The sequence below is a fragment of the Bactrocera oleae genome, chromosome 5 (genome assembly GCF_042242935.1).
Source record: "Bactrocera oleae isolate idBacOlea1 chromosome 5, idBacOlea1, whole genome shotgun sequence".
NCBI classification, from domain to species: domain Eukaryota; kingdom Metazoa; phylum Arthropoda; class Insecta; order Diptera; family Tephritidae; genus Bactrocera; species Bactrocera oleae.
Window position 1 is genome coordinate 51,350,914 of NC_091539.1, and position 15,359 is coordinate 51,366,272.

Genomic DNA, 15,359 nt, shown 5'->3' on the forward strand with positions numbered 1-15,359 from the left:
CACCTCTATTAATAGCGATAGCAGCAAAAAGGTTAAACAGTGCTTGAAAAATGGTGTGTTGGAATCAGAGAGGTAGCAGATGAACGCATGATGGTCTCTTATGGATCGACGCAACAAATTTTGAGTATGAACCATGCCAATGCTATAGACTTTTCCCAAATGAGCTGTATAGTTGTATATTTTGCTTAACGACGTCAAGTAATGTCGACAGAAAATTGATGGATTTTTTGAACCCGAGAATGCGCTGTCTTTCTTCTTGTTCGCAAACTAAAAATAATTTTTTCCTTATAAAATCGGAGACAAACAATCGGCGCTTCCTACATTAAAACTTTTAATTCTGTTTTTTAGCTAAGTTATCTCTTTGTTTAATTTTAATTTTATTATGCTATAATTTTCTATTATTCTGTAAGAATTAATGTTTTTAGACTTAAGTAATAAAATATAAATACTACCAACAACAATTTCCAATGGAAACTTTAAAGTTTTTAAAGTCAAATGTATGATTTAACTTGAAAAAGTGCTTTGAAAATTGGCTCCAAGGAATATAAAGCTGTATGTGTGAAATACTAGTATTTTTAATGGTTGTTAGTAATACGAACAATACCATAGTCCATTTCTTCAGAAAGGATGGAGTTTGATTGTGACCACATGCGGGTATATTAAAACACACATCTTTCAATTAAAGTTGCAAGTAAAAACAAAATTTAATCACAAAGTCTAAGCATGTGAAACTTCGCATACACAATCTCATAACTGTTTATAAAAATAGCAACGCACACTGGGAAAAACTAAACGCAACAAAGTAACTCAAATAGAAGCAAAAACATGAGATGAGAATGTAAAAGTCAATGAGGCAGAAGCGAAAATGAAAAGCTGGCGAATATACGTATGCCAAACTAACCGGCAGCAGACCGAAGCAGCGTGTCTCGCCGTCGAGTCAGGAAATTTACCCAGAGCCACAAAGGCTAGCAAAACCACATATGGAAAAACTTGCAGCAGAAGGCTGGCTGGGGTTGGCCATTTGGTTGACTAATGAGAAATCAGTCCAAGTTCAGAAGTCTTCTTGCTTGTGTTCAAGCTGCTGACCTACTATTGCCGTGTATATTGTTGTTCTTGTCATAGTTCTGCCTCGAATTCTTGCCAATGCCAATTAAGCGGAAAGGAATTTACGCTACACACATAAACACATAAGCACGTACGTATGCATAAGTATGTGTGGGCAAACAAACGCTGCCACAACTTGAAATACCTGCAGTTTGCAATAATATTACATATCAACGCCTCCGGCCAGGTAGAGCGACTAGTAAGTGTAAGCAGCAACCAGTAGCCGGCAACAGCATCTGCTTCACATGGCCAAGAGCAATATTTTAAACCACAAGCGTTACGAAAACCGTAACATAATTTACCTTTAGCTATGCACACATGCATATAAGTATAAATATGTACACAAACGAATACATATACATTTGTATTTGTATGAGTATGTATACATTGTTGCATATGTGTGCAGGTACTTCGGTAAATGTGCTTAAGGTTTGTGTGCGTAACTTTTGCAACATATTGACTGAGTTCCTTCGGTTGTAGCACACGATACACGCTGCAACGCGGGGGGTGAGGTATTTGCGCAATAGTTGATTATAACGGAGATGGCAAATATCAATATATAACTCAACCTGCAATGAAACAGCCAACTAGTGTGGCTAAATATAAGTTTATTAAGGGGGTTCCTGACTAAAACCGAACTGGTCGGAAAAGAAGGACACCTTTCCAGAAATTTTTAAAAAAATGATATTCGCCCAACGATTTGCATCCAACGAAAAAGGTTTTGCTGCTATAAAAGCGCCTCATTATTTGACATTAACAACCCTCAGATCGATGTGAGGTTACTTAACAAGAAAAAAAATACTTTTTATGAAGATCTATATCTTGATTTTGATTGGACCGTTTATATGACATCTGTATGCTATAGTTCAGATCGAAGAACAGTATGTTTATGTTGTAGTGTTGCCCTGGGCAATAAAGTTTCGTGAAGATTTTCAAATAAAAAAGTTTTCACGACAAGAACTTGACTTTGATCTGTCAATTTGTATGGCAACTACATATATGCTTTAGCGATCGATATCAGCAGTTGCAGTTGTCGGAAGTAGTTTCTTGGGGAGAAAAGAGCGTGTGCCAGATTTCGGAGCGATATCTCAAAAACAGAGGTACTAGTCGCGTATATACAGATGGGCGAACAGGGCTAATTCAACTCAACTCCTCGCGCTGATAGGCTACATATATATATATATATATATATATATACATATAATTTATAGGGTTCCCGACGTTTCCTTCTGGGTGTTACAAACTTCGTGGCAAACTTGTTATACCCTATTTAGAGTATAAAAAGCGTAATCTAGCTAATCAGTAAAGAACAGATAATCTGAATAAAACAACAATAGAATTGTTCCTAAGAACATAAATTCAACTGGACAGTTTTGAACTAGTTTGAAAAAACATGAAAATTAAGATCTTGTAATATATAAGTATATAAGGACTCATATGTTAGATTGGAAAACTTCCGAAAAACCAGTTTCTAGTGGTTTACGAGTATAATAGTAAGGTAGTTTCAAACCATACGATTTAACAACAAGTCCATATTACACATATAAGTATATCCATGTTGGTGCTTGTTGCTCGTCAGTGTGTTTTTTTAATTTTCCAGTAGATATGGATGCGTTTATATATCCAAATATTAAAATTTGTTTCATACGCCTTTCTATTAAATTCAGATAAATAAGTATCTACAAAAATTTTAGAATTCGACACTAGACCACAATCAAACAGACCATTTTAAAAAAGTTTAATGCTTGTGCAAAAGTAATTTCCAGTCTACCTTTACGACGGATAATAAGAATTTATATATTTAATATGGAGAAAATGAATTGAGAAAAAGTACAGAAAACGCATATAGATCGTTCGATGTACAGGATCTATCAAAAAGAACGACGTGAGGTTAAAATGAAATAAAACACTAAAAATTGGTCAAATTGGGTTCTGCTGTATTTTTATGTTATTGCAGATAATTGTATGCCATTTATGTTTTGAACAAAATGTCGGCCAAATGGTTACCACGGCTCCGTTTGCATACTTCCACCCACTTACGTCAATTTTCGATGATCCGGTGTAGCATTTCGGCTGGATTTTCGGTTATATTGCACTGAATGTGGTCTTCGAAGCTTAGAGCGTTGCTGGTTGATTGACGTAAACATTTAATTTAACATACCCCCAGAGAAAAAAAATCTAGAGGCTTTAAATCGCATAATCTTGGCGGCCATTTGACTGGGCCATTTGAGGGGGTTTACCGTCTTGATGGAAAAAGAGATCGTGCGTGTCGACTTCATCAAATTTCAGAATAAATAGTCGGTCCACATGATGTTATAATGCTCGCTATTGATGGTAACGCTCCATTCTCTTAAAATGAATGCTAACAATGCAAATATTCAGTGAAAGAATAGATCATAAGAACGGCATTGCCAATTTGCCCGAATTGCTATGAATTATTAGCTATTTTCGATTCGCTATTTCTCTGCTCTCTTGTCAAAAGATTTCATGTAAAAGCAACAACAAAGTTATCGACTTGAATTTGTACAGGAGAGTATACGGATACCTCATTCAAGTGGTATAGACACTATCTTCAAAACTACCAAATGAAAAACAAATTTATTTTCTTTATTTTTAAAACTTTAAATCAATTATAGTAATTTATAGACAACAAAAATTAATTAATTATTATCAACGGTTTTTTAGCGCCAAAAAAAGTATTTCTCCACTAAGAAAGAATCATAACACTATTGTGCATGTGTCAGAGGACAAGCGCAGGGTGTCCGTTTGTTTAGGGAGTAGCCATAATGTTAAAAAATAATGAACTGCTCGTTATTTTATATATGTATTATAATATATCAACTGTAATGACTATATTAGGCGCCATTATTAGGTCATAAACATACAAGGATTCTCTCACCTTGCTTAAGCCTAAAGCTTTCCACTTCACTTGTATTTGCTATGCCCCAAGTGACCTAACCACAATTACTGACTCTGCAAGGTATACCATTCGATAAAAATATCTCGAATACTTATTACGCTTATAAACAACACTTTTACAAGTCAAAATAAAAGCAAATTGAGACAAATATCGACAATATAGTCGCGAAAGGCACGCGCTAGTCACACTAACTCGCTTACTTAGTCGCTTACTCAATGATGCATGACAGTTAAAAGGAAATAATAAACAAGCAAGTACATAAAAGTGGCAACAGCTATGAATATTACCAACATCAGCGACATCATTACCACCTATTGTCAATGAGCAACGGTATGCACACCTTGCACAGAACAACAACAACACAAACCAAGTGCAAGTTGGAGGCAGCAACCATAGAGACAAAAACGAGCATCCAAAGCCGGCGAAATTCCTAAGGGTAAACGCATGACTCGGCGAAAGATGAATGGAAGATGGCATAACGGATGGCAGCAATTGAGGTGGAAAGTCTGCATGGATGCTGCCAATACGACAGATATTACTAATGTATCGTTTGCAGTAATGTATCAGTTGTTCTTGTGTTTGTTTGTTCTTTATTCTTGTTATTTTTTCCCCCGCCATAGCACTGATTGCTGTTGCAACTGTTGCTGCTGCTTCAATGCGATTTTTTCTTTTGCTTCTTCTAGCTTTTCGCCGTTTTCAGGTTAAATAACAAATTTTCATATTTCTCATGCACAATAATTTTTTTGTTTTTTTTTTTGTTTTTCTTCTTATTGCTTTTTTAGTCAGGCAAGCCGCATGTGTGTTACTTTATAGATTTACTCATTGACCTTACTGCAGAAGTAAGTTGAATAAAGATATGCGAGACGGTATACGCATACTTATAACCAAATGTGTGTATGTGCATTAGGGTGAGCCAACAACTAGCCTATATTCAGTGCTCACCGACATCTTTTCCAACTAACATAAAAATATTTCCATGCAAGGATATTTTTAAACCCTGAACTGGGTATATGGTATTAAGTTTGCACCAAGCTTGTAACACTCCGCAGGAAACGTCGGAGATCATACAAAATATATATGAGTATATGAATGATCATCATGATAAGCTGAGTCGATTTAGCCACGTCCATCTGTCTGTATATACACGAACACGTTCTTGTATGAAACCCTTGTTTATTTGACGAGATATTGACGAAATTTGGCTATAATCTACGAACAAATTAATCAGATAGGAGCACTATAGCATATAGCTGCCATACAAACTGACCGGTTAAAATCCAAATAAAGATATTTTATAATAACTTCGTTATAACAAATTCGCCTGTGAAGGGTATTTTAGCTTCAGTGCAACCGAAGTGAACGGGTTTTCCTGTTTTCTTTGCATATTCAATAAATTTTAATACAAGAACCCTAGAGTTAGTTTTTGACTCACCCTAATGTACATATGCATATATGATAACAGAATAAAGTAGATGATAAAGTAAGCATAAGACAACGAGCCTTAATAAAATACTCGCAGCAGCCGGTAAACAAGCAACTTGACAGCGGCTCACAAGAGGCTTGTGAATTAAGTGCGAAAAAGAAACGGGCACATCCGGTTGTCGTTGTTGGTCGTTGCACTGTATGCGAAATATTTTCATTTCCCCAAGTAATATCTCACATATTATATATACCATACACACATCCATACATATGTGTTCACCGTCAGCAAAAGGTGGTTTACTTGGGGGAACCTCGAGCTTAAAGCCATAAGTGCCTGAACAGCCAGCGGTTCAGTTGCTCGCCGCAAGCCGTTTCCTTCTTGGTAACTGCTCTAAATTTTCATAGCAATGCATTTTTATACAATTTTCTTTCATTTGAAAAGTTTTATATAACGGCCACTCAAATGCGCCGCTCACATACGGCCCATTCTTGGAAGGGCAATAATCGTTGCGATGCAATGCAGGAAAATTACCACAAAGAAAAACTTTGTGAAAACATAAGTATGCTCATGAAATGTAGTTAAACCCGCAAAAGTGTCAGTTTCAAAGAAAGGTGGGTGAAGTACAATAATATTAAAAAATGACCTTGTTTTATTTTTGGCAAAGTGGAACTTTAAAATGATTTATAGCAAGTAAAACTATTTAAATAGGGTGCCATGCGTTCATGAGGAAGTCAAAGTACGAAAATATTTTTTTTTTTTTTACGTTTATCGGCCTCCTAGCAATTTAAACAATTTCGAGAAAATAAATCAAGTCAGGCTTCTGGTGCCAAAATAAACTAACAAGGAACTACATATTTGGAATTAAGCTGCTGAAGCCTCTAAACTGTAGTTAAGCATTTGACCTTACTCTCTCTGGCCCGTTTAATGAGGTTTTTCGTGATGTATTGTTTTTTCTTTTGAAAGTACATTTTATTAAATAAGTAAATAAAAATAATGTACACTTACAGAATTTAATGTACTTGCCCTCAATCTCTTGCCCGATCTACAGGTGGACGTCCGACCACCGGCGTCTGGCAGTAAGGAATATTATCTTTTTACAATTCAGCGTGGGTTAAAAAATTTAAAGAAGTACCCTAAGTATGTTATCTTTGTAACCTTCGAACTACCAAATATATATCAGTTACATATCAAAAGCGGATAAATTATGTAAGTAGTTTTTGTATGAATGAATTTCAATATGAAACACTTATAATCTACTACTTCAAGAAGTAATGCTTGTACAAATAGGCGAGTGAAAATTTTAAGAGTTCCAAACAAAACTTAACCCCAAAAGTGTAAATTAAATGATGATAAACTAACTACACACTGAATATCATTTTTCTATTTAAAAAATAAGCTAAATTAAATAATAATATATTTTATTATTAGTTCTAAATCTATTTCTGTACGGTTTTCCAAGATCTAGCGTATTTAGATTATTATTCCATTATTCCATTGTTCCAATATTCTGAATATGCGTTAGAAAACATTAATCGCTTAAGAAGCCATTTCAAAACGCTTAAAAGATAGGAAAATGTTTTAGGTTTAGATGGGTAATACTAATATTATACATGTTTTTCTTAAACGAAGTTTGAAAAAAAAAACTGCACGAATATGGTTATATACCCAATATACTTGAACTTGATCCTAAAAAACTAGGGGTTTAGACCCTATTTAATTACAGCCATTTAAAAATGACTAAATTTTTCCAAACTTCAAAATGTGAAGTTCAGCTATAGGGCTCATGTTTGGAGACGATTTGTTTTACCATAAAATAGAAACATTTGAGAGAATAAAAGTTTAAACAAATATAAAAAATGTTTTTGAACCAGCCTAATATACACACATACATATATATGTATGCATATAATTATTAACATGAACATATGATGTGAATATATACATTTATGCAATGCTAAATGTCTAAAATATTAAAACACATTTTCCACATTACATCATCTAATATTAAACAATTGAAACATATGAACATGTGTATGTACAATATATAAATAAAATTTAAAAATGTTAAGCCTACGTTTTCGTCCTTAAAAGTCAATGGCAAATTTTTATGACCAAATAAAACGGCGAAACACTTTAAAAGTTGTCATATATGTTTGTATGTATGCACAATATTTATAAAATGTATATACCATATATTGTATAGGTACAATTATACATACACACATACATCTGCATATGCAGATAAAGTTTTTAATTTTGGTAATGTCAAATAAAATTTCCAATTTATCAGTGATTTGGTTTGTATTAAATAAAAATTCATTTATACTATGTACCCAGCTTGTAGAACAAACAAAAAATAAGCACATATCTACATACACACACATCTATATAAACAAAGAATTGTGAGTGCTGATTGTAAGAACGTTTGCCAGCATGCGAGGTGTTTTGCTTATTTGGCGCTCATCTTTTGTGTGGGGGATATAGCTCAGTGGTAGAGCATTCGACTGCAGATCGAGAGGTCCCCGGTTCAAACCCGGGTGTCCCCTTAATAAACTTTTTGTTTCATATTTTTTTTAAGGAACGTTTTTTTTGTCTATTAAAATAGTAATATATAAAACGCAAAATAAAATATATCAGATAAATATATTAGCAATATATTGGATTTTTGGTGTTTTAAAATTAAATAATTCAAAAAGCACAAAAAAGAGATTGATAGCGAAATGTAGAATATTCATTACACACAAATATCTACGATACTATTCGAAAAACTTTCAATTTGTTTTTTTTTAAGCGAATTAGGAGAATTTTTTTTATAAAAACATATTGATATATCTGAAAATAATTATAAGAGTTACCAAAATAAAAAGTATATAAAATATAATTCCCTGTTGGGAATAAAAAAATTTAACTTTTGTTTTTTGAAATAAATATTTTTGTTTAAAAACACAAGAAGTTGGAATTGCCTATGAATATTACAGATACATATTTTAAAATCTGTGTACTCGTACTATTGATTTAGAGTTTAGTATGAAAACGCACAACATACTTGTAGGAATCATTTACACAAAAGTATAGATAAAATCTTATGGACATATGTATTTTAAAACAAGTAAGGAAGGGCTAAGTTCGGATGTAACCGAACATTTTATACTCTCGCAAAGTCAAATGGTACACTCGTTTGAGATTTCTTTGTGGATTGACTGATATTTTCGGTAGAAGGTCAAAGGCTTGAACAGTTTTGGTTCGATTTAGACAATTTTTGGTCACAAGGTGGCATACTTTAAACGTATTATTTACGCAAAGTTTTACCGCGATAGAATCATTGTTGCTTGATATGCATAGTGGAAAGTGAAAGAATCAGATGGAATTGAAAATGGTGTTATATGGGAAATAGGCGTGGTTGTAGTCCGATTTCGCCCTATAACATAGAAATATGAAAAGAACGTTATGCACCGAATTTGGTTGAAATCGGTTAAGCAGATCCCAAGATATGGGTTTTCACCTAAAAGTGGGCTGTGCCACGCCCACTGTCTAATTTTGAACGCGGTTCCTATAAAGTCATCTCATACCATCCCAGAGATAAAATTTAATGTCTCTGACGTGTTTAGTGCTTGATTAATCGCGCTTTCAGTAGTTTTTAACAGTACTGTTATATGGGGAGTGGGCGGAGTTGCAACCCGATTTCAACTATTTTCACACCGTCAATAGAAATGCTAAAAACATTTGCGTCCAGTGAATTTTGTTATTATAGCATTAGCGGTTTGGAGATATGCACATTAAACCTATTAGAGGCGGGACCGCGCCCACTTTAAAAAAAAGAATGTTAACTGCAGATGTCCCTCCCTAATGTGATCCTGTGTACCAAATAACAGTCTTGTATCTTATTGAGGAGCTTAGTTATGGCAATTTATTTGTTTTTGATTAATGGCGTTTTGTGGGCGGGGCAGTGGTCCGATTACGCCCATCTGCAATACCAACCGTCTCACGGTACCAAGAAACATGTCTACCAAGTTTCATAAAGATATCTAAATTTTTACTCAAGTTACAGCTTGCACGGACGGACGGACGGACAGACAGTCACCCGGGTTTCAACTCGTCTCTTCATCCTGATCATTTATATATACATAACCCTATATCTAACTCGATTAGTTTTAGGTGATACAAACAACCGTTAGGTGAACAAAACTATTATACTCTGTGGCAACAGGTTGCGAGAGTATAAAAAAAAATTGCCCCAAAACTATATGACAAAGTTGCCTAAAAGTATGCATTGAACTTTTATCAGAATAAAATATATAATACTTTAAAAACAGAAATCGTTTATGACTGCGGAAATGTAACTTCTTGTTTCTTCCACACTTAAAGCAACTAAGAGAAATAAAAGCAAAAATAAATAAATAAAGTAAAACAAATAAGAAAGGGTTAAGTTCGTCTATAACCGAACATTTTATACTCTCGCAAGGTAAACTGAAGGGACTTTCGTATATTTTTAAATTAAAGTAGGCAGTATTGGATCCACTATTAGCAACCACATGCAATAAGATACACTGTTATTAGAAAGATATTATTTCAGAATTTCAATAAGATTTCTTGCATATTGACCGATAAATATATCTGTATACTGTAAAGTGAAAGAATAAGATGGACTTTAAAAATTTGGTGATTGAAATTGGTCAAATAGTTTTTGAGATATCGGATTTCACTTAAAAGTAGGCGGTGACACGCCCATTATCCAACTTTTACACCGGCACCCTTAAAGCCCTTCCCTGCTTGCGGCCCTTTTATACAGTGAGTTATTGCACTTTTAGTAATTTTTAAGATAACCGTTATATGGGGAGTGGAGTATTTTCCCCATTTTCACAGTGTATAAAGAAGTGCTAAAAGAGTTTCTTCTCAGCAAGTTTAGTTGAGTTAGCTTTAATTGTTTGGAACATATGTACATTTAGATTAGAGGGTGGGGCCACGCACACTTCAGTTTGACAGTTTTGCATTGTAATTTAGTCCTTAGTTATGACATTTTATAGGTTTTCGTTTAATGGCGTTTTGTGGGCGTGGCAGTGGTCCGATTACGCCCGCATATCTGCAATAATAACCCTCCTTGGGTGCCACGGAACATACTTGTATGTACAAAGTTTCATCAAAATATCTTAATTTTTACTTAAGTTATCGCTTGCACGGGCATACCGACGGAAAGACAGACAGTTACCCGGATTTCAACTCGTCTCGTCACTCTGATTATTTATACATAGATAACCCTATAGGTAACTCAATTATTTTTAGGGGATACAAACAACCGTTAGGTGAACAAAATGTTGCGATAGTTGAGATAGTCAAAAAGTAACATCTGTCCTTTTCCATTATAATCTGTTCAACTACTAACATACGTAGGTATGTATTTTCTCTCCAGCGTGGGCTTGTGAAAATGAGTATGTAGCATAACAGGTTTTGATGTTCAAATGAAAACGAAAATTTGAAATTAATTGCAATCAGCTGCAAAAAGTAACGAGTGTATCCACTTCTGGCACAACTTTGTGATAATATGATTTCGTTGCCATGAGAGAGAGTGACCACTGAGAATATTTTATTAGAAAAACAATTTTTTTCTAATTAGTTATGTGACAAGGAGAGTCAAAATATGATAAAAACTATCACTTGGCCATATAAATTAAACACTTTTATTTAATTCAAAAAATAATTCTAATAATGTTTTTCCTCAATATATGTAATTATCAGCCTTCAGGATGGCTTACAACAAAAATTTGCTTAGAAAAAACTTTGTTAATATATGAAAAAAAAATCTAAATTAACTAATAGACAAGAGAAATAATATACAATACATATTTAATAAGCCCTATTGTGGACAAAATATTGAGAGCGAAAAGATAGTGTCACTTTATTTTATTTTATTTCTTTTTCTTGTGTGATAACTTTCGAAAAATCGAATCGAATATTTTCCGCTTAAGCATATTTTCCTCCAAGCGGTACTCTTAAATTGTGCTCTAGACAACCTTTTGCATTTGCCATACTTAATGGTATTTGCTTACGTACAATGACCCGTGACGTCACAGGCCGAGTCGTTTATTTTGAGAAACCATTAGCAATATTAGCAAGCAAATTACCACAAAAAAGAAAACCTTAGTCACAAGCGTAGGAGCTGACCAACGTCAGATGGACGAAAGAATTTCTAGGAAAAGTGGAAATGCAAATAAAATGTGAACGTAAAAATATCACCAAACAAGCGCAGAAAAAAAAAGGTAACCACAACCACACTTTAGGTACAATTTTATGAGTAAATTTCATATTTTATACTTCGCCTTTTGCGCACTTCGTTTTTACACAATTTTCAATAAATATTTAAGTAATCACAACATGAAATGCGCCATTCAACCATAAAATATTACATATTTACTTGCGACCGTTTGAATAAAGGTGCAGCAACGGCGGCATGTCTACGTTGATGGACCCCAAAATGCTTTCGTTGCGGTTGTCTTAGTATCTTAGTGCCTTGACGCCTAAGTTGGCCAAAATTATCAGGCATTTTCAGGTTGAGTGAGATGCTACAAAGTTTGCACTTGTTGACTTGTGTAACGGGTGCAAAGAGGTGTGCTGTTTGCGGTGAGGGATGGGTAAGTGAGTTATAGGCTTGATTTTGAGTTGGTTGCGCGCAAGTGCTTTTAAGCTTTCGCGCCACATAAAATGTCTGCAGACGGCTTTTTTTCGCTCTCATTAACAAGTCGTTATGCTGACATCACGGCAGAGTGCACAAGACGCGCAAACATACACAAATACACAGATAAACAAATACACCAAGAAACAAGCGTAGAAGAAAGCGCCAGCGCCAAGAAGGACGCTATGTTAGCAGTTAGCTTCAGGTTGGTGCTTCAATCACGAGCAATTTTTGGCACATTCGATACACACTTATAAACATAAATGTATATATACTAATTTTGAGTGCGCCAAATTTTCAAGAAATAAATGGAGTTTACACGAAACTCATAGTGCTTTGTTATAGATACACACACACACAACTATCTACTGATTCGATCAGCACACACTTTGAGCCAATCAAGAAGATGTACAAACAGTAGTGAAAGAAAAGCAGAAGTAGATGGCACTTTTGCATGAGTTGACAGCGAATTGCCATTAGTTTTAACGGTAGTGGCACGAAGCTGAAAACAGCAAACTGAAAACTTGTATAATAATATTACCAATACTCCACTTTACTCCTTCGAAACTTCCGTTTTTTGCTCTATCAACGGCATTTATACGCATTTACTTTGCTCCTTTTTCTACATTCTTTTTCGCTCACCCTCAATTTGCGAACGGATGACCTCAATACCGGTTGCCATCACTGTGGGCTGCCTGTGCGGCTAGGCGGCAGTGGGTTAGTGACTGCTACCAGTGCTGCCACTGCTTGCTTTTTAAGTTGTGGTATTTGAGTTCGGAAAAGTTTAGCTGGTTATGCTTGAGGTTGTCGTTAACAGCGCATAATATTGCTTTGAGTTGGTGTTAGATGAGATAATAAGTATGGTATGTATAGCAGCTTTTCGTTTCGCTTCTACTTACACTCCACTGTACTATGTAAACTATGCTTCGCTTGCGTCGCTTCTCGCCTGTGGCGCATACTTCTGAAAATCTTTTTATAGTAAATCTTATTAAAAACTCGCTTCAGCACTTTGCTGAAAACCAGCTGCGTACTCGCCGCTTCGGAAGTTGAATATTTGCTTTGCTCGGGAAGAATGCGATCAATTTGTTGTGTTGGTATAAGCGTGTAGTATTTCGAATAGCTGGCATAAATGCTGTGTCATTTTAGTTATTTACCTCAAAAACATTTCTCACTAAGAGGTGCCTTACACTCCTCACACACAGTGTGACTTGAAAGGTATACAATCTGAACGACAATCAAAGAAGTTGAGTAGGACGCATACGTGCGTCGCGATGACTGCTTATCATTTTAAAATTGCTTGCAAATATTTTTTTGTGTTATACAATGTCTTTCAAAAATTACCGAACTTTATATTTAAATCAAACATTTAAACATGCAGCGTCGTCTATCTAAATATAAAAATTAATTTCCAACATTAAAAAGATACATCCATCCTTAGATCCAACGCACTTAGATTCTTGTAAATCGAATGACAGTTGTCAAAGTTACAGCTATTTCAATAAAATAAAAATAAAATTTTGTGTTAAACTTGAACAGAAAAACAGAAGAAAAAAACGCTTAGACATACGATTTGAGGAAAATATTTATGGTGATGACTGTATGAATCGTACGCAAGTTTATACTAGACCATAGTAAAGAAAAATAATAAAAAGGTAAGGGGCTAACTTTTCCCGACCTCAGATCGCCTAGTAGTGGAATTTTTAAGAGTTAGAAATGATTTATCTCAATTTTCGGCAAAAGTATATCCACATATCGCCATTTTTACAATCGTGACAAACGTTGATAACAATAATGACAGAATTATGACACGACTACCCGAAACCCAGTTGTTATGAAACATTTATCTATATTTACCTAATATATTAGGTATACCATAGGTCATTATTACTGTTAAGTTATCTCGTAATTCTGTAGAATTGGTTCTTGAAAAAATAATTGCTTTCCAACCCGAAAAAAAGTTTAAAATATTAAGGAGGAAACCTTATTTTGATCTTAAATCGAAAAAAAAACACTCAATCAAGAATTCTCACGACAAAATATTAGAGTTTTTTAAAAACCATTAGATTTTAGATTTGTGAAAATATCTAAATTCTTATGGGATAAGAATATATATACATTACTATGGTAAATTTTCTTAGAAAATGGAAAAAAAACCCACCAAACAGCTGCTACCACGAAATAATACAAGTAGGTAGATAAATTAAAAAACAGCTTTAAATCATTTAGAGTGGGTTTTTATTTTCATTTTCTGAGAAAATTGACTATAGTAATGAATATTATTAACTTTTTACCATTTTCAAAGCCTTCTGCACTGGTCTATACGTAGATTACATCCAGAAGTCAGCAATTGTGCTAAATTGGTGGAAATCGTGAAATTATTGGTATCGATGCAAACTTTACTCTTACTACTATTTTGGCAGAGGGATTAAATACGAAGGAAAATACTATTTAGAGCATTTTATGATGATATCCAAATCATTCAAGTAGCCGAAAGCGCGGTGCAGAAGACCAATCCCTTAAATGACATAAAAAATCTAGATATGCGCTAGTTGACCATTCCAAACGTGCTATTGAGTCTAATTGCACCTCTTTTGAATAAATAATTACTTTCAAAGATAATATAATGTGCATTCTAACACCTGTTGAGAGCTCCGATAAAATTTAAGAAATCCCGCTTGTGATAAAAGAAATCAGAACTTTGAATACCAGACGGCCTGAAAAGTTCGTATCGTTTTTATGAGAGGCTTCGTTAGAATTGTATCAATGTTTTGAATATAGACTGAACCTTCAAAAGACGTGTGTATATATTTCAGGATACCAAAAAAGGAGCTTGATGAGCCAAGCAACGATTCCAATGTAGTTTGCTAGACTCGGAACAAGCCATATGATCATTGAAGACGATGAACTCAGTGGCCAAAGAAACTGTTGGGTATGAAAAAAAAAACATTTAGAAAATGATTTTGGACGATCATAAATGGAAGTTGTACGCGGAGCGTCAGTTTCCTAAAATTTAAGTTTGCAAAAGATATACATTGGAATTGGCAACATTGGAACTATTAAACCATCCCCATTTGTTGAAGAAAAAAGTACTTTCATCATTTCAAAAATCAATGAATATTTGAAAAGAAAAAAACAGTGCTTTGCTTTAAAACGACTATTAAAGCATGGCTTAATAAAAGCTGTCGAAATATATATATATATTTAATTGTTTGGCTTTACAATGTCAAAAAAGTATATCGCCTCGT

General features: G+C 34.3%; 1 protein-coding gene, 1 long non-coding RNA gene and 1 other non-coding gene across 3 annotated transcripts in view; 2 read left to right on the forward strand and 1 right to left on the reverse strand.

The window, feature by feature from the left end:
- Positions 1 to 15,359, reverse strand: part of Nmdar2 (NMDA receptor 2) — a 112,190-nt gene that overhangs the window by 53,664 nt on the left and 43,167 nt on the right. The gene's annotated exons all lie outside the window — the stretch shown is intronic.
- LOC118681273 (uncharacterized) lies at positions 6,201 to 6,652 on the forward strand. Its single transcript, XR_004976937.2, has 2 exons — positions 6,201 to 6,376; positions 6,455 to 6,652. It is a non-coding gene; the product is annotated as an uncharacterized lncRNA (long non-coding RNA).
- On the forward strand, positions 7,922 to 7,993 carry TRNAC-GCA (transfer RNA cysteine (anticodon GCA)). Its single transcript has one exon. It is a non-coding gene; the product is annotated as a tRNA-Cys (tRNA).